The sequence below is a fragment of the Hesperophylax consimilis genome, chromosome 1 (genome assembly GCF_061612785.1).
Source record: "Hesperophylax consimilis isolate HC1 chromosome 1, BYU_Hcon_1.0, whole genome shotgun sequence".
NCBI classification, from domain to species: Eukaryota; Metazoa; Arthropoda; class Insecta; order Trichoptera; family Limnephilidae; genus Hesperophylax; species Hesperophylax consimilis.
Window position 1 is genome coordinate 7,482,793 of NC_142836.1, and position 27,146 is coordinate 7,509,938.

Sequence of the window (27,146 nt, forward strand, 5' to 3'; positions counted from 1 at the left end):
TAAAAATACATTAAACAGCTGATATTAAGCCCATAGTGACCGAATTGTTTTTCAATTTTTACGTAAAATTCCAACTTCGGACTTGATTTACTCGAAAACGAAAGCTCAAAACAAATTAACCTCAAAATCGACTCCAGATGTGATTTAGATACACCAGCTTCCAAGTTTTTCTACGATTTTCCAGACACCGTCTATTACAGATAGTTACCTACCTACTTTATCGCTTGTCTAAATTCACACAATTTTGAAAAAATCAATGCAAATTTGAGTTCATTGAATGTGAATATTTTCACACAGGAATATTTCACTTAACGCACCGATAATCGAAATTAATTTATTAATGACGTCATAATTTTACAAGTAAATTTTTAATGCTTTCTGATTTGTAACAGATTGACAAAGTTTTTCGTTTTTTATTAGAACCAAGACCATTTTTGCAAAATATCTTGATTTTCGTTTTACCACTCGTTGAAATATTTCTTCCGAACTGTTACTGTTAGTTTTATTTTTAGATGGTTTTGTTTATTATTTTTCAAAACCTCTCGTAATACCTACCTACACATATTGATGCGACTGTTCACTTTAATTTATTTGTTATATTTATATTTTTAATACCAGGTTTTCTGTTAATTCAAACTATTCTTCTAACTGTGAATTTATCATAATCATTTTTATACAGATAGATATATAGTTTAGCAGGTTTGAAACATAATAAAGACAAAAACTGTTGTTATTTTTGGTAGTAAAACAAGTAGGTAAATGTTGAATTTTAATAATAAAATGTTTTAATTCATCTAACGTTACGTATATATTATTATGAAATTCATATTGAAGATGAAACTTGTCCGTTTCACACATTTCGGATAAGTAAGTACCTACTCATGTAATAATTTTTCAAAATGTTATAATAATATTATTCATAAAATGAATGTCGTAACTTCACAAGATTTGCTTAAGTATCACATTGTATATGGATCAGATTTAATTTTATCTTAAATAACAAACATGGGGTATTAAGTTTCTCATCGCAAGGCGCGTATTTGAAAGTCTTCACGCTTAATTTTTTTGTACCAAATTCATCACAAAATGTCAAGATCAAAAAAAAAATATAATTACATGTATCTTACTTACTGCAATGTAAATTAATTTTCAAATTGCAAAATGAACACGTCTATTGCGAATATCACCTTACAATATAAAATTTCTGCCGATTTGTTTTTTTATTAATACATAATACGGAGACAATATGAATATCCTTTTAAAATATTCACGCTGCAATACTAAAATAAAAATACCCAACTTTCTGTTTTTTTTTTCTGAAAAAAAACGATGAAAAGTGCAAACATTTTATTTTATTTGCATGAAACGCCTAAATTTTAAAAAAACATTAATGTCAAAATTATATTTTCTTTCATATTTATGTTATCTACATTATAAATATACGAGTACGATAAAATTTTCGAAATATATTTGAATTATATAATGTAGATATTCTGTGCTTTTTAGTAAAGAATAGAGGTGTTTTTATTGAATTACCTAGTAATTTAATTTGTGATTTATAATTTAAGATCGCACAAGTTCCTGTGTGATATCAAAAAAATCCTAGAGATGAAGGCATCGCGAGAACTTAAGCGCAATGCGCAATGTCTGCGCTTGGTGCGCACGACCGTTCTCCCGCGCAGCCATGCGCCTAGTGTCGCGATATCGATTTTTATTGAATCATCCGTGGTCCGGCGCGCGGCGCGGGAGCGGGACGCAGCTCGCGTCCGCCGGCCGCCAGACAGGGATGCTGCGATGGACCACGCCGCTCCAGTTAAACTCTCCGTCTTCCGGGAGTCTGTACCTGGGCTCGTGCGGGAATTAGTCCAGTAGGTGTATCGCCGCGATAACGGCCACTCTCACTCGGGTTAGCGGAGCTTTTCGTTAGCGACGTTCTTGCCTGCCGTTACGTTACGTACGTAGGTACCACTGCGGCCACAGCGGGCTGATAACGCCTCAGAGCGGTGCGCGACGTCCAACGGGGGTGACGCGTTCTCCGCGTCCAAATTTTTAATTTCCTACTGGAAAACGCGCTCAAAACGTACCATTTTTGATAACGCAAAAACAAAATATTCGTAGACAATTGACGCAAATTTTAAAAAGTTTTTTTTGCAAATTCGGTTTGCATACGTATTGGTGTTTTAACTCACTGTGACAAAAATAAAATCTTAATTCAAGTGAAACAAAATAAAATACAACTATTGTGATTTAAATTTATTAAAATATCTAAATACCACTTGTGAAAATAAACAATAATTTTGTGCGCAATCAAACAGATTATAATAATTTCTACAATAAAAATTATAATATACCCATTGTGTTCATGACTTTATTTTTTCAAATATTTATAAAAGTGTTTTAATTAAAATTAAAATATTGTGAGTGATTGGAATTTTTATTCCATGAAAAGATAAAGACAATTGTTTTAAAAGAAAAACTTTGTAATAAAAACGGTGAATAATTTATCTGCGTAACTTGATCGACATTCCTGTATCTAAGTGCTTTAAAAACTTGATTGGAAAACGCTGAAAGTGTTAAATACTTTAACAACAATTTTTTGTTTCAAGTTTTGTTTCCGGCGGATGTTACAGTCAGCACTTCTCGGTGGCAGTGCCCAAAGGTAAAATTAATTTGAAAAAATCGAAATAATAATTATTTATTTATTTAAATATTATTGTAACATTTACTTTTAATATTGTATCGTTATGATGCAATCCGGCGACGGATAAGTAAGACTCAAACGCGTCGTTTTTCATACTTATGGCACAGATTTCAACCTTAGTTCCATTGTTCTCGGTTAAGACAATACAAAGACAATTTAGTGTGTGAAAACTTTTGATTTTTATGTGCTATCGTAGATACGGGGTTGCGTAATAGCTCCATAGTGAGGTGTTAAGTAAAAATAACATCCCCGGCCTACGGACCAGTTCCTTCACGTGTTACGTGTTACGCGTTACGGCACGCATCCTGTTTCCTGCGCGCTTGCAACGGTTGTTCCTGTTAGTTTAGGTCAGTTTTATTTACCTCACTATTTCATCTGCATAAATTAGTGGCTTAAGTGCGTAACTACTATTTTAATCTGTTAAATAAGGAACATTTTATCAATATTAAATTATTGACTCTTTTATGGTTTAAATTTCAAAATTAACTTTAAACTTCATTTAAAGGTGACGAGAATAGGTATTTAATAATAAAATTGATAAAACTAAACCAACTCTAAATGCAATTAAAATAAAGAATATGTTATCAATCATTAAGTTATTAATCCTTTTGGTGATAAAAAAATATTATTAATTTCTTTCAAAACTTCTTTAAAGGCCGCGGAACTGGATAGTTTTGTCGATAATAACAGTTTAGGTATTTTAATTTAAAGTTAAATATATTCCACAATCTGTGAATATTTTTAAAGAAGTGTTTCAAATAATTTTGGAAGGTTTTGCCGTGTAGTTTTGCGTGACATAACATATTTAAGCACTGGAATTTTGCCGAGAAAACATCAACGCACGGATGAACACCAAACCCTTAACCCATAAGAACTTAGTGGAGTAATAATATTTTTTTGGGGGTTAAAGATGTGAAATCCAAAACATGTTTCATTTATAAGCGTAGAAATCTAACGATTTATTTAAAAATAATACCTACATATTTAAACTATTTTAAATTAATTGGGAATAACCATTGAAAAAGTTCATTACATGAAATTCCAGTGTGCTTCACAAAAACACAACCTCTCAAAAATAAAGTATATCATAAATAAAACTTGTAGGTACTTAAAAGAACAATAATTTTTATGTTGGTTTAGTTAAGCAATGATTATTTTAATGGGTAACCTAACCAAAGCAAGCTGTTATAAGAAAGGCGACTTTTGAAATCACAGAAAATAAGAATATGATCAATTTAGCCACAAAAAGTTTAAAATAAATTGTATATAATATTACTAAAATACCGACAACAATTTACTGTAGGGCATTGTCCAATTCGATACATCATTATAAACGGTTCCTCTCAACATTGTCATCGATAGAAAAGAGATCCGTTTCTATAAGAAAGTGCTCCCAAGTCACAACATCCCGGAACTATGGAAAATGCATTGAATGGCAACACTTTAGTTGCTTTAACAATGTTTCTTTTGCAAATATAACTATAAAATGTTCAGTAAATTAGGTCGTGAATAATTAATCGGTTTCAGCTTGCTTCATTGTTTCATCCAAAACACGTTAAATTTCACACAAAAAGCTGAAGCTACTTAAAAATGTACGCGCTAAAAATACCTATCAAAAAATAGTAAATAAAAAAAAACAAGTTTTTGAAATTATATTGCATTGTAAATTCGATATGAATCCATTTGATTGTGGTGTTTTTACGCGTTACACATAAACTTTTAAAGGTATTTGAATTTTTTTTAAATATAAGTAGTTAAATAGGTAATATTACAATGTAATAGCAACATTTATACAATATTTTTAATATGTTTTTGATAGCCTCCTCTTGATAATTTGACGGCCTCCGTGCTTGATGGAGTTAGACTCTCTACTAGCGTGACTAGTCGCGGGTTCAAACCCCGGCGTGCGCAAGAAAAATTCAATTTGTGTTATTTCACAATTTATTCAATAAAAATAATATATAGCATACTTGCGGTACTTCCCGGAGTAGAAGATACTCTCAGTATAACCCTAGTGTAAGATTGCTATTCAGCGTTAATAGCTGCTTGAAATAGCTTTAGCTATATTTTATGACAAGATCTGAATAGCCAGATACTCCCTCATCTTTCTCTTATCCATTTATTTTCCCTCATCTTTAATTTAAGCCTTGTAATATATTCTACTTAAGGATGCCATAGTCTCACTGGCTCCAGACAATTAGGAGATGTTGGGACTCTTGTGCGGTATTCACTTAAAAAAAAAATTATATCTTTGTGGAGGAGTGCTCGATCTTTTAAATGTGATTTTTTTTTTAGGAAAACGGCTAAGGTTTTCAGTTTCGCAAAATAATTTATTTACCGCTATACTTTTTATGATGACATTGAAACTCTGTTGAATTTATCATATTTTTAACACAGTCGTGAAGCCAAAAGCAAAAAGTGCCTTAGAACTGTTTTTTTCACAGAATTTAGACAATTCAACAAATTTCAAATTTGATTTTCAAGTTCTGTGAAGGTTCTATTCAAGTTCTGTTGTAATTTCAGTTTTGTGAAGCAACTGGCCAATAATGATATACCTAGGTACTAATAAAACTTGAATGAAACCTTCACAGAAATTGCAAATCAATTTAGAGATTTGATTAACTGTCTAAATACTGTGAATCAACCCGTCGTAAATCTCTTTTTGATTTTGACTTCACCCTACTACATAAATTATAATAGCATCTAAGCGTTTGCATTAAAATATCAATACTATTTTGACAAATCATCGTTCAGGTACATTGTGGTAAATGGTAAATTCGTTGTTAAACACAGCAAATTTGTATGACTGCATAGTTCACGTAATGATCAATAAAACCCGAATCCAATTGGTACCTCTACTTTATGATCATTACATATTCAGTAAAGTCCCACTTGTATTTAATTCAACAGCTTCTCTAAGGAAAAGCAGCTAGTCATAGAATATTTGTGGTGTTTCTTCGATTGAACACAAAGGATATTGAATTGGCGAGTGTCTAGTATAACTAGGTGCTTCAAATATTCCTTTGCTTTTCGCAGAATGGCTATTACTGTGATTTTATCGCCCATAACTGAAATTGTCTGCAAGAATGAATTGTGATGGAATCACCAGGGCATTGATTATTTATTAAATAGTTTAAACGATTGGTATACGCGTTGATTTATTCAAGGATTTAATCATTTTATTTATTTCAATCTCTCTGGTCCAATAGTTTTAATGATCAATTTTGATAGAAATATAAATAAGTATTATTTATTTATAAGTACTAGAAATAAATGACTTTCATAAAACGGGAGATTCTTAACAACGTTTTTTTCTAGCTATTATTTCTTACAATTGTCGAATAACATGTTTCGTAATTATAGTGAATAATTTTTGAGTTATTGTACAATACCGCGCTTCCTCTTTCATTACCAACGTTACGGACCCCTTACAGTGGGGTGACTATCATCAGGGCACTGTAATATTGTTCAAAATATTGACTCAAGAACACGGAGAAAAATGACTAATATTGAATATTGATAATTTATTACGAATCTCTTAAGTTATTGAAAATCCAGTTAAAAACGGGATTACAGGCCCTAAACGAATGAATTGATAGGTTTCTTAATAAACTTTGAGTAAAACACAAATATATTATAACGATACAAACACATGTTCATAAAAAAATCTAAAATTTTGGTCATTGCATATTGTCAAGAAATGCATGATCATGCACGTGTCCCAATATTTTAGGAATTTACTAAAAGTTTTCCAGAAAACGACCTGCAATACCGTTTTTAACTGGATTGATAATAATTTTAAGAGATTCTTAATAAATTAGCAATTATCATTTTTCTTTGTGAAGTAGGAAGCGCCACACGGCATAGTAACCAAAAAATGAATAACGATAATAAGTACTATTGGCTGTGAACATTTCGAAGCATGTCCAATGCGTTTCATGTACAAAATAATTAAATACATATTTTTTAATTGGCTTGGTATCCCTCTCGAAACTTAGTTAACTAAAAAAAATTGAGTTTAAAAGGAAAGTAAAAAATTATTCGCTCTACCGTAATAATTTTTTTTTTAGATGTTCTAGTTGTTTCCCAAAGTCTGCAATTTGATATTCTGTTCATCATTTTACACCAGTAAAAACAATGCAGCAACAACCGTTATTTGCCTTCTAAAAAGCTTTTATAGTTCGCTTGTTATTTTCAAATCGAAAGACCGTTTTGCCAACAATCGTTGCAATTCTTTGAAAACACAAAGCCGTTTACAAAAAATGCATGAAAGATAAATTTAGTATTCATGGATCATCACGTTTTCTTTGACCCAGCAAACTTAAACTCAAAAGAAAACATTACTTTTTGTTCCTCCATTATTATCACGAGTAATATTAATTAATATTCATAAAACATTGTCTTCTTTTGTTAAACGTGTTCATTCTGTTTACATTTTTTAAAAGAACATTACATGCTCTGAATTATTTACATTACTGATCTATTATGATATTTGAGTAAAAGAGTACAGAAAACTTCCATGCACTTGAAATTACTCATCTTTCCAGGGAAAATACATTTGAAATCGCAACATATTTATTTAGTTACGTGACATTTTAGAGAGCGACATTTTTTTTGCATATCAACTTTTTTTCTCAATCCACCAGACATGCATTCACGGGTTATGCATAAGCTTATGATATTTTATTAAATTATTTAACTTTGTTTATGGTGTTTTAAATAGGTACATAGTTACCTATGTCCTAATACAATCCTTATGCAAATTATATTATATTTAAAAAAATATAATGTATTTAAAATTACAAAATATTGTCAGTATACTTGTATTACAAAAAAATATACGCTGAAAATGGTGCTTGTCCAACGATAAAAGGCTTACATAGTTAGCTAAGGATTGATCTCGAAACGCCTGGGTGGAAAACAGACGCGTTTATTCACTCCACTGCTACTGCGATACTGTCTTAGGAAGGGTTGTTTCAGATAATTTGAACAATTCTTCAAATTTAAAAGTTTATTTTCAAGTTCTGTTATTCTTAAGTAACTGGCCAATAATGATATAATAAGATATCTTAATAGGACATTCAAAGAACTCGAAAATGAACGTTTAAATTTGATCATGTTTTTTTTTTTCCATTTTTCATGTTTTCCCACAATTTAACACAAAAATAAGGTTATTCTACAATTTTTCAGGTTTTACGACGATTTATCATATTAATTCGGTTTATCTATAATTTTTCAGGTTTGATGACAATTTGACTTATTTTGCATGGTTTTCCGATAATTTTCATTGATTCACGACGATTTACCATGTTTTAGACAATTTTTGATTTTTTAACACAAAAATAAGGTTTTTACATATTTTTCAGGGTTTATGACGATTTTACATATTTCGCATGGTTTTTCAATAATTTTCAGCGATTTATAAATATTATTATATATTTATCAATTGTGCAAATTCTATGATTCCATCCTTATTGTTATAAATAATTTTAACCATTTGTTATACACATGATCACCACTGATAAAATGTATTTATTTATTTGTTGACTAAATAGATATGTTTGTCCTATTTTTTAACATCTGATAGTATTATTGTCCCAGCGTCTGGACGATGTAGGACCTCGGATTGGTCAAGTTAAAATTGTCTGTTTCGGGTAAATTGAAAATTAAGACACGATTTCATACTAAAATAGGATCGCCTCATAACAATACGAGATTTCTTCAAAAGCATCGTTTCTGCTCATATAATTTTTGGATAATATCGAAGAAAATATGTTTTAGAAAGTTCATAATCCATTGGATTAATTACATTACAGTGAAAATTATCCACAGTTACGTGATTATGTTTGACGTTTATAAAAAAATCACGCCATCCTTCAATGGCCGATACGCACGGCTATAGATTAGATGGCCGACAGAGCGGACCTCTGGCGGTCTAAAACCCAACCAAATGAATGGCGCGAATATTTAAATATGCAGCTCACAATATTTGACTACAACAAGCGTTTAATAAGAAGATTTCTTCTGGAAGCTTATCACTTTGTAATGGCATTTTTTAGTATTATTTATATTTTTTTTGTTTATTAATTATATCTGATGTTATATTGACATGTTTTCTAATTTCTAAAATTTCAAAATTATTTATTTGCGATGCTTTATATCCTGAGTGAAGTATTTTAAGACCTGAATTTTTTATCGAAAGTGTGATCATTATTCAAACTCAGATTCAATATTTCCATTTAGAGCCCTGCGATATTCTTTAGTTCTGACTTCAAAGTTTCTATTGGTTCTACCTTTGTAAAAGAAATTATATTCATCCCAATTGAGTTTTTAAACTCCTGATTTTTTTGTTTGAATTTTGCTATCTTTATTATGAAGAATATATTTCTTCATTGTTATTAGTGTAAAACGCCAGTTGAATAGTACCAGGATTGTTTTTATATATAATTTTAGAAGTATCGTTATCCACAAACAGAATTCTACGCTATTGTTTATTTCTATCTTTAGAAAGACCGTTTGAAGAGAATATGTTTAATTTTTTTATTTAGTATTTCAACTATCAATTTATTAGAATAACCGTTATTAAATGCTATTTGTCTTATAAATATATTCTTTTATGGTTATATGCTATTTGTTTTTTTTCAGGTCTTAAAAAACTTGACTATAAATAGTTTTGGAATCTTAGAAATGAGGAAACATGTTAATATAAAAGCAGATATAATTAACAAGAATTTTTTTATAAACTTTCTTTTAAATATTTTCCCACTTAACTGGTCTTTCCCGTCTAACGATATTGTAATTCCTAATTATTATAAACCCAGCCTACTCTTACCCCCCCCCCTTCTTCCACTTCTTCTTTCCTAATTGCAATCTATATTTAATTTTTGACTTCGGTGTATACACAATAAAATTTAAACATTATATTGATTTATTTATTGGACAATTTGCATAGCGCCGCTTTTGTGAGATATCACCTCAGGGGCGCTATATTGTAATAATCTACCTTTATAAATAGATTTTTACTCTCCTGATGAAGGTGTATATATAATCTAACTTTAAACTTTATTAGATACAGTAACAGCTGTAGGTAAAGAATTACCACCTGTTGGAGTAAAATTAACACCTTTTAATTAAACCGCCTGATAATCTCATCGCACAATTACCCTCCTTTTATTCATAAACACGGGTACAATTAATCAATATGTAATAATCTATTATTTAAGTCAACTTTGTTATAACTATCTTTAATTGTGACAAACTAAACGATATTGATTCAACTTATAGACATTGACGGTTGTAACACATATTTAAGCACTGCAAGTCTGTGAGCTAATTATATTAGGTACGATAACAGTTAATATCAGTTGTAGACATGTAGTCAATAATAGTGTTTTATTTGAAATAATCCATCACAAATAAGTAAAATTTCATTTATTCGAACAACTGTCATTCTTATTATGCGTAAATTTAGCATGTTATTATTAATTAACTCCTTCCTGTTCCGTGTTTAGCAATATATATACTTACCCTCTCTCTGTGAATGTCCTAATATCTATCTATTAAATGTAACTGTTTTTAATATCACTTAAAATGGGCGAAGCCCAATCAAGAGCCGCCCGCAGGGCCTAGCGGGTTTTTAACTGCTAGTGCTTATTTTATTACCTGGGCTGAAAAAATCTGAATCTTTTTTGTTTCTTGCGATGAGTAAACGCTGAAATTTGAAATCATTTTAAATTGACCGGACGGATAAAATACCGTACCACAATCAGTCTTATTCACGTCACCATTTGAGATACGCATTATTGACTTTTCCTTTGGCTATCTCCGAACCGCATCAAACTTGCCGTTACTCTACATCGGCAGCAAGACAGAAAGTGATAAATCTGAATCATCAGTTATCATTATTGATAATCAGGGGAAACGAACCATTGAGAGGTGGAACCAAAATCTTCGCAGTATTTATCAAAACGTAATAAAAAAGAAATTATCAAAATATTGTTATTATTGAATAAGGCTTCCTCGAGTAATGCACAGTAATGATTTTCAAGGGTTTTCAGGATAACAGGTAACTTATTAATACTTCGTGATCATCAAAGTCACGTTGTTTTATTTTATAAGTGACAATTTATAAAATGGTATCTTTAACATTTCATTTTCTGGGATTGGAAATATTTTTTTCCTAAACATTATTAATTAGAAGTTGCACTATCTGAGTAAATGCGATTGCATTTTCACCAATTGAATATTTTAATATCTTAAAGTTTTACAATAAATTAACCTTTTTTGTGTATTGGAGAAAACAAATGTTTTTTATCATTAACACAAGAGGCCTTAAGGAAAATAATTTCTCTCAGGACCTATTTCATGTTTGGAGATGCTGTGTGGAGGGACTTTTTAAGTAGAAGAAGTGAATATGGGTGATGAACAGACTCAAGTTGTAAGAGGAAGGAAACCCAAATACCGGCAAATCCTTCCACTGTCGAGCTGTTGAACTCAAGAAACAGTCGTAGAAACGAACCGTTATAATTTTATAAATAAAAGAAATCCTACTAAATGGTAGGTAGTATTAGTATGTACAATACATATAACTGTCGGATTTGATAAATGATGTTATCTTGTACATTAATCTTTCATAGTTTCATTTGTTAGCAACATGGTTAAACAATGAGTTGATTTAATAATAACATATATAATGTAATATCTTTAAGGCCCGGGAACCAAAGATGTGCTCCACCCAATAACTGCAACTCTAGTAATAAGTATATTAATTGTATATGTTTGCTGGTACTTTGTTTGGTGGTGTAGTGTTTCAAACGCACGAGCAGCCGTGGCCGTTGTCATTATGACATGGAAAGTGAGTGAACCAGTTAGTGACAACCTGTCAGATGGACGTCCGGGCGGTGGTAAAAGTGACCGCAGCCTCTGTCCACTCCCAGACCACACCTACTTATCTATCCACCACGTACCTTCTTGGCTCTATGCGACTGCCAACTGAAGATTCATCATGATTTATCAAAAAACATTCAAATTACGTTCGTTAAAATTACATAATTGCTTTATAATTTTGAGGCTTGATGAAGATAATATGCAAGATATAAGTAACGTGAAATATTTATACCATATAAAATATCTTATTTTCTTAGTTCTCCTCACTAGGAGATCCTGTGCTGAGGCTTTTTATTTAATAAAGGGTTTTCAGCGACTTTTATGGTTCAAAGCTTTGTCAAAGGTAGCATATTTTTATGATGTTTAGGTTTATTGTGCTTGTCTGTTTGATTTATTTTGGTTGTATGATTAGGTGAAGTGTTAGCCTTTACTTATTTCTTGGGACAATGAAACAAAATATATTTAGCATTGGTTGGTACGTATTTGGTAATCAACCATGTCAATTTGTGAATAAAAATACTTTCGGGCAGTTTATTGAGAATGAATATCAGAATCACAAGCTTCCTTGAAATGGTGCCAACATTCTTTAATGGTCAGAGAATTTAAAAGCTTTCATACCCTCCTCTTGACTACTTTCTCGTATGTTTTTTCGCCTATCGTCCCAATTTAGGGTACCACAATGGCTGTATGCTGAAAAACTCTTATGTGATACTCAGATAAAAGTACACATAAACAGGTAGCGATTGAAAAATTAGACCGTTTAGAGAAAACGTGTCAAATATTCAGAGTAAATTTAAGACAAAGTAAGAATATCACAAACAAACAAAAAAACTATAATTTTGCTGCAGATATATTAAATATCTCCTGTTAAAGTTGATAATAAAACGTACCTAAGTAACACCTTGTTAAAAATTGTGATTTTATTTTATGAGTGAATTAACGTCATCTCTCGTTGGCGCGTCTATAAGATCTACCTGCTTGATAGGCGGGTGATAAAAAAGTAGTCTAGTTATGCTTTGCTTTTGTCAGCATCTTTGTAAAGAACCGTTCCAGCAAAAGTAATGAACTGGTCAATCTCATACACGTTGGATAAACAAACGTGTGCAATTATCATACAAAGAATATACCCACATTATACGTGTTTCTGTCTACAATATATGCAGAACAATTTAAATCAAATTTGTTTTAGTGTCAAACATTTATGACTCCCTACATGTCTTTAGAAAATGTTTTTAATTTTTTTTACTTTTTGATAACACCTATGTTTTTATTTAATTTGCGAATTAAAAAAAAAACTCATTAAAAATTGTGAAATCGGAAAGACAAGAAACGGCCAATCCGGTTATTGAGAAATGTTGTTATTTGGAGCAGTATTTGACAAGGCTTTAAATCATAATGTATATAGCCATTCATCAGTCTGATAAACAAATAACATTGATTCGATGACGTCCTTTGTAGAGTTCTACGCCTTTGATGTCGGGGAGCATTTTTATTGACTGCAATATTTCAGATGAGAAGAACTCTCAGTTTTGAAAAAATCTCTTTCAACCAATACTATATCATTTACGACAAATCCTAGAAAAAGTGCCAAGAGTGACTTTTGGTTTACATTAAATAACAATTAACTTTAGCAGATTTAACTTACAATCTATGGTTTGTGGATACCAAACGATTCATGAAAAATACTGCTAATCAGGAGGGAACTTGCTTCATTGTAACTCTAATTAAGCAAAAACGTGTAACAAAAATACATCATCATTTAAACGAACTTACCTATTTTAATAATACATCACAACACAAGCTTTTTGAGGCTATCATAAAAACTTTCTTGAGAAGGTTTTTACTTTCCTTCCGCCATTATACAGTTTACACCGAGAAAAATGATCCTGTTAAAAAAGTGACAGCATGCAACTTCCTGATAAAAAATATTAGTCTTTGAGAATATTTCGATAAAACGTGTTCTTTTTCTAATAAGTATCATGACGGAATGTGTCCATATCAATATCAGTATTTGTATGAACACGTGTTCCGCCGTCCTCATAAAATATTTGCATTTGACTGATACTTTGTTAGAATTTTTTTAATTCGTTCGTTATAGGCCTGCAGTCCGATTTTTATCAGGAAAACAAATAATTTGGCCAGATTTTTAATAAATTAACAGTATTTAATATCAATAAGTTGTCTCCGTGAATAAGCGATGCCAGTTATGATTTTTTAAACTATTTATTTACAATATAAAAGCCGTTGACCAAACCTTTTTAATGGCTACTGCAAACAAAGAAAATACTCTGGAAATGCGAGTAACGAGCAACTATAAATTCTTATGCAGTTAGGAATTTTAGATTGCACGTACAAGTAAGTACCTACGTGCGCTCTGTGAAAAAGAGCAAAAAATCTAAATCTGATTATAAAGGAAATATACCAATAAATAAGTAAGAACCGAATCATTTCATGTCAAATAACGCTATTTAATACGGTCTTCGATATTTTCTAATCCGAAGCACCTATTATTGCGCGAAGCTTTTAACAACACGGGAATTTTAATAATAAAAACATTTTTTAAACTATTATTATTATTTCTGTATTAATGGACATTTGCTTTCGAATGATCGTTCATAAAGAAATTATTATTGACAGTTATATAAAATAAATCGCAAATACTGCTTTTGTTCGCTTTCGAAAACACGCCGTTATAACTCTTTGATGCCTCGTAATAATAATTATTTTTAATGCCTCCAAAGAAAAGTCTCTTCGACGAAAGAAAATTCATTATTCGCGGTAAGGTTTTTTAAAAAGACCAATTAATATTTGCTCGTGTTTTACGAATCAGATTTTTTTTGTATGTTCTCCATATTTTTGCGGGTCACTTTCTATGTGGTAACTTATATTTCTGTTATGGTGGATTCCCCGGATAGTTGATTTCCCGGATAGTTGATTTCCCGGACAGTTTATTCCCCGGATAGTTGATACCCGGACAATTCGTTCCTGGGACAGTTGATCCATCGGGACGAGGTTATATTATGTGTAGGTAGTTTTTAGTATTTCCGCTGACCAGACTGCTAATATGAGTATGTCATATTTTATTATTCGGCAGTATATTGACTGGCCTAAAACAGGATCCATTCCTAGTTGGCTAGTCAAAGTTTCCGCATGTTTTATTGTATGATTATGTGAAATAATTTTTTTATTATTATTATTATTATTATATCTTCTCTGAATAACTCGTCGAGGATACTTGAGTTATAATGCAAGTAGGTATACCTATGGTGTTTAGCGCAACTGCACATATAATTATGTCATTATTGATAGCAAAATATTTGGATGTGGAATTTTTACCAAAACGTCTGCCCGTATTTTGTTAGGGGTCGTATAACTTAGCTGTATAGGTATGTTACTAGAGAACTGTAAGTAGGTAAAAATCCATTTGGGAATCAAGCGTCCAAGGATCAACTAGCATAGAGATCAACTGTCCCGCGAATCAACTATCAAAAGATCAAGCGTCATAGAATTGGAAATAAATTCATTTCATCGCCATGAAGTCGATGAAGTCTTTAACGAGTTCTGGATACTTCATAATCTTGACCTAAGGTGAAGTGACAGTTTAGGTAGCTTTACAATGCCCACTTACGAATTCGTAATGATTTGGAGACACGTGACCTCAGTTATCCTAATAACTCAGAACGGAATAAATAGATCGACAATCTATTTGTTCTCTTGCTCGTGTTTGTTATTTTGAATTGCATCAATAGGTGAATGCAAAGTAATCCAAATTGCGAGCGACTGCACTGAACTAATGTAAACAAGGCGATACAAATAAACCACTGCATTTGGAAAATATTCATGCAGCGATGACCGGCAGCACGTGTAGTATCTGATCCTCACTTACAAAACTAGCAAAAACTAATTTTGAAAAAGAAGTCAAATCATTTCCAAACATCCCTTAAAAATATTTATTTCGGACACTGTACTTTTTTACAAGGTTCCTGAATTTTACGTGATTTTTATGCACTCTGTATTGTTGAAGCGCCCCTTACATCATCATGCACAATTTAATGCAATTCAATCTTGACGTGTCCCAAGCGATTGTACTTTGTTTTTTCTGTACAACTCGATGCGACTCTTAAAGAATTCAGTGATCATTCTCATTATTTGAGCATCATTGAATGCTTTCGTGGAAGAAACTGTTTTTCTGCTCGTTTAAATTGCTATGCATCTTTTCTCGTAGAAATAATTCAGGACTGTTACATTTTTTCTGAGAAGAGTGGAGCACGGTACGTGGTTTTCAAAGAAGTCAGTAATTATTATAACTTCTCGCAATTTTTTATACCGGAAGAACTTAATCGCTGACATGTCATATCCGGTTATGCCTAACTATAGGCTAAGAAAGGAAAAGTTGGTTATATATACAAAAAAAATTATATGTAATTTATTGGGTTATTTTTTAATTCTTTCCGCGCTGTTCTGAAATAATCTTTTTATTTATCTATAATTCTTTCATAAGTAATTAAGTAGGTATTCGTATACTATTTCGACTCTTGACCACCTCGGCGTGTAACATTCCGAATAGGACAAAATCACATACTCCTAATCTCGATTAATATCGGCCGTCAGTTTTTACAAAAACGCAAAAAACGTCTCCAAAATAAACGTTATGTTTTGATTGGTTTTGGCACAAATATTTTCAAATCAAAAACACATGCCTTAGCGTGATTTTTCAGTACTTTTCACCCCATTGCCTTTATAATCATGCTTTTATCTTCCTAGTTCGTAACCTTTTTTTCTTTTTTTTTTTTGTATCATAAAAAAGTATCCATTTTTATTCAATGTAATAGCACCTCAACAAACATCTTCTTTAGAACACTTTCATTTTTCAAAAAGCCTTATAATATAAGAATGAAATCTGCTGTTACATTTTAGACAGCCTTGCGGTACACATCCAATGCCGGTAATATTAAGATCACCAGCGTATGAATTAATGTCACACCTGTCAACCTGGTCACAAAAAAATGACACATATCAAACGGCTTGATAAAAGTAAAAGTTGACGCCTTTGGTTCAATCTCACTGAAGCAACACTTCATAATATATTAATTCTTACCATCCAGTCATGTCTCTATAATTAGTGCAAAGAGAGAAGATAAAAATGTGGATAGGTTAGTTTAGCCAGTTCTCAAAATGATGCGCATTAATATCTAGCCGATTTAGTAAATGATTTCCCTATTAGTAAAAAAATAGCTATTGGTTCGTTCAGTCTCGTTCAGTTGTCTCTGGTACCAACTTCCTATCAACACACACAATCTTGTCGTGTGGTATTTTGTCTTTTTTCTTTCTCTCTCCTTTCCTATCCCCTGTATTCGTCTGTGTAGGTAAGTACCTTCTTGTAAATTCCTACCTTGGCTTAGTGCTTATGTGTATATCCCTGTCTGTTTCTTTTTTGTTTCTTCTTGTTTGTTATACTTAACCTCTCCTTTCTACTTTTGTACCTGTTTCGTATGTGATACTTATAATTTTGATATCAAAACACTAATGTAAAATTGTACCTATTAACTTCCACCTGTGTATTGTTAGTTCCTTTCGTCTTACAATGAGTTTCGTAACTCATCGGGATTGCTCTAGCAAGAAATACATATATATATTTTAAATTAATTAAAATTCTTATTTCAATCAAATTACAACCCTTTCTTAATGTCTACTTACCTAGCTTAACCTCAGCCTACCAATCTATACTTAAACTTATCTTGTTAAATTATAAAACAACAAAATCAGAAACTACGTTCAAGAAACCTCACGATTATCATTGACAAAAAAGGATACAATAGAGATTTGTTTTGTTGTGATTGCACTTATCCAGGGTCATGTTATAATCAGAGATGTGCTTTATTTCAAATAAATCCATTTCAAATGGAAATGCAAAATGCAAAATGGGTATTTTCCATTTTGCATTTTAAATGCTTTTTTGCAACATTCTTCCTACTATCTCCACTCATCTTTTTTTCATAAGCCCCAAATATCAGTCGGTCCTCAACCTCGCTATGAGAGATAATTTACATTTGTCAAGTTGCTCCCTGGTAGGAGCCCTGGCAATTGAGTGATACCATTACAAAAAATACTGATTCAAATACTGAACATGGGGCCATGACGCTGTAATATTAAATGTTAGATATCAATTTCTATATTTTTACGTTGGCAACATTAGTCCCGCGCAAATTTTTTGTTGTTTCATAATCTGTAGTCACATGAAACAATTTTTTTTTTGGATTTACCATCATGTAATATGTTTGTTCTACATTGATGTCCATTATTAAATGACAAAATTGTTTAAAAATTCTATAATTATTTTGATTGTTTGACCTGAGAAACCATTTTGCATTTTCAATGCATTTTGAAAATAGGTATTTTGCATTTGAAATGCTTTTCTAAAAACCATTTTGCATTTTGCATTTTCAAATGGAAAAGTTTTGACCCATTTCCATTTTGCATTTCAAATGGTTTTGGGTACCCATTTTGTACATCTCTGGTTATAATCAATGGTAATAAAACTATATTATGTAATTGCATATTATCTTCTTGTCAATATCCAGAATCGGACAGCTGTGGGCTTCAGTTTTGATATGAAATAGTTAATTAAAAATTCGAGTTTGTCACCCAAAGGCAATTACTTTTTCACGTCAGTGTCATGAGTCATAAGCTGATCAAATGGAAAAAAAAATTGTATGTACCTACCGATTAAAACGATTGATGTTATGCAGATTTTTCTCACTGTCCATTACTTATTTGGATTTTATAAATCGAGATCCCGTTCATTATAAATAAATACAGCATTTACCTGCCGGAAGGTAAAGATAATCAATTAATATTTTGATACCCATAAAAAACTGCGCAACTAAACAATTATAAATTCATTAACCAAAATAAAAGAAGTATATAATTTACATACTTATTAATTAAAATAATATGATCTAATTCTCTTGGTATGCAGATCCAATGTGTCGATAAGTATGAATGCTTAGTTAAATATATCTCAAGGTTTTATTCGATGCACTTGGTTAATTTAAAATCAATTGATTTTGGTGGTATTTTTTTTCAACACTAATTTAATGCAAAAAATATTTGGTAAGCGTTTCCAAGCCAAATTGCATAAGGATTAGAAAAAAATAATTTAAACAATCTGACTTGAAAACTACCAACCCAAGAAAACCGTGCTGAATGTGTGGAATGTTTAATAATTCTAAAGAAATCTAAAATAATTTATGCATTTTTATGTAGTTACTAAGCATATAATTGAGAAGAACACTAGAAATGCCTTTCTTATATATATTAAAATGGAAAGTAAGTTGCCACCAGCTGATTCCTTCCCTTTTATCACGCGCTCTGTCTCTTTTCCATTCGCCTGTATCGTACATGGCCACCCCGTTTTTTGTTAATTACATAATGATATTGAAACACAGTTTTGAATATGAAATTTAAGCGGAGAATCGTCAGAGTTTTAACGGATTAACGGGAGGGAGGTGCCCTGGTGAGAGACCAACGCACAGAATCAAAACTTTGCTAGAAATGGCTTTAGCCGTATTTATTGATCGTATCCGAATAGCTAACTAACTATCGAACCTTCTAATACCTCGTCTCATTTCATTACTCTCTCATTTCTTCTGCCTTACAACATTCCCCAAATTTGGGATGCTACAGTCGTAATGTCTCCGGGACTTTTTTTAAGCTGTGTAAAAATAAAACTCTCACGGCGATAAAATTTCATTAGAATATTTTAAAGTTAAATTTCATAATAATAATAATAATAAATAAAAGTGTTTATTCCGGTATGTGGGGAGGTTAGTTCAGTCCCACACATTCCATATAGAGATACAAAAAAATATATAATCAAAAACAAAAAGATAGAACAGAAAAACAAAGAAAAGAAAACAGAATAGATTGAAAATAAAATAGAATAAAATGATAAAATAAATAGAATAATAGAAAGTTGAAGCCTTTAGGGAGCCGTGACTATGTTAGGCGCTAGTATTTTTCTCCAGTGTGCGTCAATGCTGGAGGATAGAGTGAGGCGGGCTTCCATAGTGAGGATATTTCCAGAGCTTCTTATCCTTTCCCTCATTCCTGCCACCCTGGATCTAATAAGGGCTGCATATCCGGGAACTCGCCCCTCCGTGAACATACGGGAAGCGCTGCAGTATCTGGGGAGACAAAACATTGTGCGGAAGGCGTTGTTGTATTGGACCCGTAATCTTTCTATACTACTCTTTTTGTAGTTTGCCCATAGTTCGCACGTGTACAACGTTGCGCAGAAGGAAAGGAAGAGCGTCCTTTTTACTGCGGTACTGCAAAGGCGAAATCTTCTACTGAGCATGTTTGCTTTAACGCTGAGAGCTCGCCTTTGTCTATCGATATCATCATCGTCCATCAGATTACTGGTGATAATGTGTCCAAGATATTTAGTTCCTTCGGTCACCTTCAAGTTCACACCATTCAAAGTAGCTGGAGGAATATTTTCCGGGCCTTGCCCATGTTTTATGACCAATATAGCCGTTTTAGCGGGGTTATATAACATATTTGTTTCTTCAGCATACTCTTCACAGATTTTCAGAAGAATGCGCAGTCCCCTTATAGATGGTGCCATCAGGACCATATCGTCCGCATAACTGACGTTATTCAGACACTGTCCTCCGATGTGGCAGCCTACTCCTACATTGTTTAGCCTTTCGGTGAGTTCGTCCATGTACAGATTGAACAGTATCGATGACATGCATCCTCCCTGTCTGACGCCACTCTTTAGGAGGAAAGTTTCGGAAAAATCATCCTTCCATCTTACTAGGTTTTCCTTCTGTCTGTGCCACGAGTCGAGGATACATATGACCTCCGATGATATTCCTCTTTCTCTGAGTTTAGCCCATAGAAAGTGGAATATCATCGGAGGTCATACATATCCTCGTCATAATAAGAAAGTTATAAGTTATGGAATTTTACAAATATTTTAAATATATAAAATTTCGCAATATATGCATGAAGGTAGGCAGGTTCGTTTTGCATATTATTCATCATTGTCTGATGCGTCATCACAGATTGCAGCCTCTTCTCTCCGTCGGGTTTCATATGATTGTCCTCATAACGATCTTGAATTATTCATGTCCTCAAATACTCGCACTCGACATAAGGTTACGCTCTCCAATAATTTAACTGGGCTTGTTCGTATATGAATAAATGAATTGACAAGACTTGACGAATCACGATTATGGCAATCATTTTGTTGAAAGTTTCAGATCAATGGTATTTTGTGAGATAAATACATTAAAACCATGGTTAACTAATAATGCAATTTTGTAGAAAAACATAGTGATTTTGAGCGGTCAGTCTAATGTAAGCAGAGTTCAAACCCCAATAGTCTAACACTGTTTAAAATTTCTCGTAGAAATATTATGTTATTCGAGGTTTCTCCAACTTATAGTCACAAAGAAATTATTGAAAATGTTACCGATATAAAATACTTAGGAGTTTTAATAGATTCCAAACTCAACTTTAACAAACATGCTAAATATACCCAAAAGAAAATTAAAAAAGATATCTTTTTTGGGAAAAATTCTCCAAAAACTGTCCGAAAAAACTGCAATCACCATTTATAACTGCATTTCTCAATTAAATAACATAACTCAATAACATTGCTCCACATTTTAATTATTGCTCAATTATCCTTTTCCTATGTAACGATCGAGAGCAAAATAAATTTCAAATTCTCCAAGATAGGGCAATGAGAACAATACTCAGACGTAATAGATATTCAAAAATAAATAAAATGTTAAAAGAACTAAATTGGCTAACGGTGAAACAGATGTTGATCTTGAACACGATGATATTTTTACACAAAATAGTAAACAACCTGCTAACAAAACATTTTTCAAATAAAATTGTATACAACAAGAACATACACAAACATAAAACTAGGACGTCCAATGAAATCAGGCTACCAAAAAAGGACAAGGCGAACACTCAGAATAGTATATTATATAAAGGGATGAAATACTATAACGCGCTACCGGAAAACCTTAAGTCTGCCCCAATTGGAAAGTTCAAGATGTTGTGTAGGAGCCACATCAAGCAAGAATTGAAATATTTCAAATATTGAATTATTTCGCGGATAAAAGATAAGCCGCCATAGCTCAGTGGTCAGAGCTGTCAACCGGAAATCGAAAGGACACGGGTTCAAGTCCCGTTGGCGTCATGTATCTTTTATCAGGAGATTTTTCAATGTGGATGAGTGTTTCAGGCTAATAATTATTGCTTGAAAAAAAAAAAAATTATTATTATTGTTACCCTTTGTGCTATTCATAAAACATCTTGTCTTAAACATTAGTTTACCAAAAAAATAATAATTAATATTTGACAAGTTCTTGTATCTTCACCAAAAAATGTAGACAATTTGTCTCGACGCCATCTAGTGAGAGAGTTAGCACTTACAATGCCTTTCTCATATAAAATAAAGTAGGTTGTTTTCAGGTGAAAAAATGTAACAAGCAGTAATTGTTGAATGAAACACTAGTATATGTTGAATTATTTCGCGGATAAGAGATAAGCCGCCATAGCTCAGTGGTCAGAGCTGTCGACCGGAAATCGAAAGGTCACGGGTTCAAGACCCGTTGGCGTCATGTATCTTTTATCAGGAAATTTTTCAATGTGGATGAGTGTTTCAGGCTAATAATTATTGCTTGAGAAATAATAGGAAATAAAGGAGAAGACGTTATGGGAAGGAAAAAGGTATAAGGAGTGGGTAGGTACCTAGGGGTCAATGTGTCCAGGAGTGAAAGACGTATGGATCCATACCTACCACTGCAGTTCAAAATGATGAGTCGCGAGAGTCCGGCTGGAGAGATCGAAAGGTCTCCCTCAACCAGTCTCTCCCGATCCGCCTCACAGAAGGTGGGCAAATGCATCCGCCGTCAAGATCTGGAGAAACCTCACCCCATGAAACCGGGCACCAGTGCTAAGTCACCAAATGTAATGAACCACTATGGCAGGGGTTTTGGTTATCCAATAAATGGTACCCGGGGCGGTGGTACCCATTCTCACCTCCCAAATGAAGATAAAAAACCTACATTTGTTATGAAGCTGAATGGATATATTTTAAGAAATTTTTATGGTTTTACCTACTCAAAATTCGCTAGTAAACCTTTAGGAGGCGCCTTTAAATCTCACCTCGATTAATAAAAAAAATATTCTACTTTAGGCTTCATTACCCACCGTTCCATTATTTATATTGATAACAATCTCATTTAAAATATGACAACTCGTCTTACAGATTCTTCGATTCATTCCACGCTTTCCAAGCCAATTCCATACTTCCTTCGTGCGTGTTAATTTCCTCAGCTCTTGCCAATTATGTCTGCGGTACACCTGTATTGAATCCAATTATATATCGTATTATTCAACCTGACGTATGTGCGGCAATTGACGATTCAGAAGAAAGTGATTGACTTATTTATGTCGTCCAAACTTTATAATCGGTTTACTGCACTCACAAAGGAATGCCTTCTTTGAAATTATTGCATGGGAATCCAGTCCTGAAAACCAGTTTATTCGTAGGGTAAAAAGTGTTTTCCATGCTTCATTGAGAAATCAGACAGAGTAAAATATTTCATATTTTTTAATGGTTAACACCACTTTAAAGTCTCACTGTCTACTGTAAGATAATGGCACAGGAAATTCGGTGAAAATTATTCGTTTTCGTCGTTAAAGATATAGAAAAATGAGTAATGCTGTTTTAATAAAATTCTGTTAAAAACGGGACAGCAAGCCGCTTCATAATAAAATGTAAAAGTACTTTCCGAATTGAGTGGCTGAGTTGGCATCGCGTTTGGATTCCACCCAGGCGTCGTGTGTTCAATTCCTCGTCTGGCTCCTCCATCACAACACATGAAACATTTTTGGCATGTTAGCAGGAATTTTTCATATATTGTCGGGCTATGCGTAATCTGAGAATGTATGTCTTTCTTAAAAAAAAAATATTTATTTATATATATATATATATTATCGGAACACTTGATCATGCACCTGCATTTGACTTGTAAATAGTGACGAAATGCGAAACACGTGTTTTTTTACAAAAAGTTTAATATGAATAAATTAATTACAAAAATTAATTCAATCGTTTAGGGCCTGCAATCCCGTTTTTAACAGGATTACGAATAATTTGAAGAGATTTTTAGAAAGTAGCAATATTTTATATCAGTAAAATTATAATTAAATAAGGTTATAATTTTATTAATTACTATGTTATTTTACATGCATAACTTATTTGAGTATGATATAGTTTTTTGATATGTCTGTAGGTACTTACTTCAAAGTAGTATGATAAAAAAACAAAACCAAAAAACAAATAACAGAAAAATATTAATATAAGAAAAAAATATGAAAATTAATAGAAATTAAATTAAAATAATAAATAACATGCAAACAAACAATAGGTTATTTTTATTCTTTCCTAAGATTTATTTGATTAAAAAAAATATGTGATAAATTACTAAATGGTTACGGAATGTTATGTCAATTATTTACATTACATTAAATTATTTCATTAAATAAGAATAAAAAAAAATTACGGCGTGTTAAAAAGACAAAAAACAAATGACAGAAAAAGATAAAAATAAGAAAAAAATATGAAAATTATATTAAAATAATAAATAACATGCAAACAAACAATAGGTTATTTTTATTCTTTCCTAAGATTTATTTGATTAAAAAAAATATGTGATAAATTACTAAATGGTTACGGAATGTTATGTCAATTATTTGCATTACATTAAATTATTTCATTAAATAAGAATAAAAAAAAATTACGACGTGTTAAAAAAACAAAAACAAAAAACAAATTACAGAAAAAGATAAAAATAAGAAAAAAATATGAAAATTAATAAAAATTAAAAGTAAAATAATAAATAACATGAAAACAAACAATAGGTTATTTTTATTCATTCCTAAGATTTATTTGATTCAAAAAAAAAAGTGATAAATTACTAAATGGTTACGGAATGTTATGTCAATTATTTACATTACATTAAATTATTTCATTAAATAAGAATAAAAAAAATTACGGCGTGTTAAAAAAACAAAAACAAAAAACAAATTACAGAAAAAGATAAAAATTAGAAAAAAATATGAAAATTAATAAAAATTAAATTAAAATAATAAATAACATGCAAACAAACAATAGGTTATTTTTATTCTTTCCTAAGATTTATTTGATTAAAAAAAAATATGTGATAAATTACTAAATGGTTACGGAATGTTATGTCAATTATTTACATTACATTAAATTATTTCATTAAATAATAATAAAAAAAAATTACGGCGTGTTATCGTATGACACAAGGCCCCGACGAGAGTCGAACTCGTGATCTCCTGTTTACTAGACAGGCGCTTTAACCAACTAAGCCACGGCGCCGGTGTTAGCAGCGTCGAAAATATTAATCTGCTTTCACAAAACGCGACATTGTAAAACCGACATTCCCAGTACGATAATGAAAATAGAATAATAATCTATTTCTTATCTTCGTTTGCTACTTGGGTTACCGACACTGTTGACATGTATTTAAAGATTAGAGATGCTCGCACGTTATATTCATATATTATTTTTTTATCGTGTATAATGTGGTCGGCCTTGTTTATATATTCTTATATAGCCAATGTGAGACATCTAAATGAGGGAATAATTTAATCTGGAAGCGCTGGATTTGATTATAAGGAATTTTCTTGTTTTGGGAGAAGAAGAAAATCATTTATTTAAGTTAAAATCTTTTAGATATTTCTTTAAGGGAATGCCAATAATTTCATTTTGGATAAAATATTAAAAGTCTCGTTTACATAATAACTTGACGGGACGCCTGTTATTTGTGGTTTGAAGGGTTTTACCAAACCACAGTCGATATGACTCAATGTATCGATATTTTATTTATGTAGTTTGTATTTTTTCTAATGATGTCTATGACAATTAGTCGACCTATAAAGACGCAAAATTATATCATGTACTTAATGTAAATTTGTAATTTGTAAGGTATATTTTATAATTTTTCTGTAATTTATCTTTCTTTTCAATAAATTGATATACGAAATTATTCGGGCCTGAATTTCGCTTACCTGCTGCCAGAATTATGCGATCTCGGAATTACACATGGACGGAATAACATCAACTAGAATTACAAACGCCAAAAAAACCTAACCTAACCTAACATTATTTTTTTCCAATATAAAATTTCTTCAGTATAACATACACGTAAACAAATTTGACGAGCGTAATTTCAGTAGCTGTAATTTAAAATGAATTTTAAATTACAGCTATTTCTCTAGAATAGCAATTCGAAGGTCACGGGTTCAAATCCTACCGTGCGCAAGTAAAAATTTTCAATGCATTTGTGTTTTTTCACAATTTATTCATTTAAAATAGTATATTTGAGAAAAGTTCCAGTGTGGAAGATACTCAAAGAAGGAACGATGAAAATACGTTGCTTAAAATGGCTTTGGTCGTGTTTGGTGCCCAAATCTGAATAGCCAGTTTTTTCCCCCACATTCCTCTTTCTCATTTCCTTTCCCTCCCAGCTATCTTCAGCCTCACGTCAAACCCCAATTGGGGATGGAATAGTCTCGTTGGCTCCGGACGGTTGGGAGCAGTTGGGACTCTTTTTGTGGTATTCAGTGATTTGGTTCATTTGTTTCTAGTAGGGTAAAATTAGAACATGAATTGACGCCTTTTTCACATTTATTTATATTGTCCTTTCTGTCTAAACTTGCATAGAAAGGCGGCCTTGTATCGCACTCGACATTTAAATTGTGACATCATCAATTCAGGTTTATATGGACGTAATAATTTACATGCATAATTGATTCAATTTCACATCGAGGGAACTTTTCTTTGATATAACAGTATGCAAAGTGCAGTCGTGTGTAGGTGACGGTTTGCAGAGTAGGTGCGATCGTAATATTTATCATCCCCCGCAATTTATGGGCGAGGAGATTTAATTCAAATCATAACTGAATCAAGCTGTAGATGTAGTATGGACTTTGTACTTTATACTGCACGCCTTGCCTTGTACGGATGGTGGCGTTGATTTACAATGAAGCCTTAAAATGGTTTGTGAAAGTTGCGTCAGAGCTTTTCAAAGTTTTCTACAAAGTTGAGAGAGGTAGATAATATCAGTATCACCCTGGTAAAAGACCGCCATTCAGAATAGAAACTTTGCTTGAAATGGCTTAAGCTGTGTTAATTGACTAGTTCTGAATAGCCCAAAACATCAAAACCTTCCTCTTACTCCTCTTGTTTTCATCCACATTTTTAACTCCAGTTGATAGTTTCCGTGGTTGAGTGGACGCGGGTTAAAATCCCGTAGTGAGTAATTAAATTTCATTTGATTAATTTTGTGTTATATTACATTTTATTCGTAGTACTAGATACTTTCAGTATCGCCCTGGTGAAACATAGCCATTAACAATCGAAACCTTTCATTAAATGGCTTTAACCATGTTTGCCACATCTAAACAGCCAGATACTTCCCCGCCTTCCTCTTCA

The 27,146-nt window shown here is 32.0% G+C and overlaps 1 protein-coding gene and 1 non-coding gene across 3 annotated transcripts in view; one reads left to right on the forward strand and one right to left on the reverse strand.

Annotated features, from left to right (window-relative positions):
• Positions 1-1,893: 1,893 nt before the first annotated feature.
• LOC149426207 (uncharacterized) overlaps positions 1,894-27,146 on the forward strand; it is a 176,412-nt gene continuing 151,159 nt past the window's right edge. Inside the window, exon 1 of one of the 2 annotated variants that reach the window (XM_089636009.1) lies at positions 1,894-3,048. The gene's annotated coding sequence lies outside the window, so the exon portion shown is untranslated. The remainder of the gene's footprint in view (positions 3,049-27,146) is intronic. The other variant, XM_089636003.1, reaches the window with a different exon arrangement.
• Positions 24,955-25,028, reverse strand: TRNAT-AGU (transfer RNA threonine (anticodon AGU)). Its single transcript has one exon. It is a non-coding gene; the product is annotated as a tRNA-Thr (tRNA).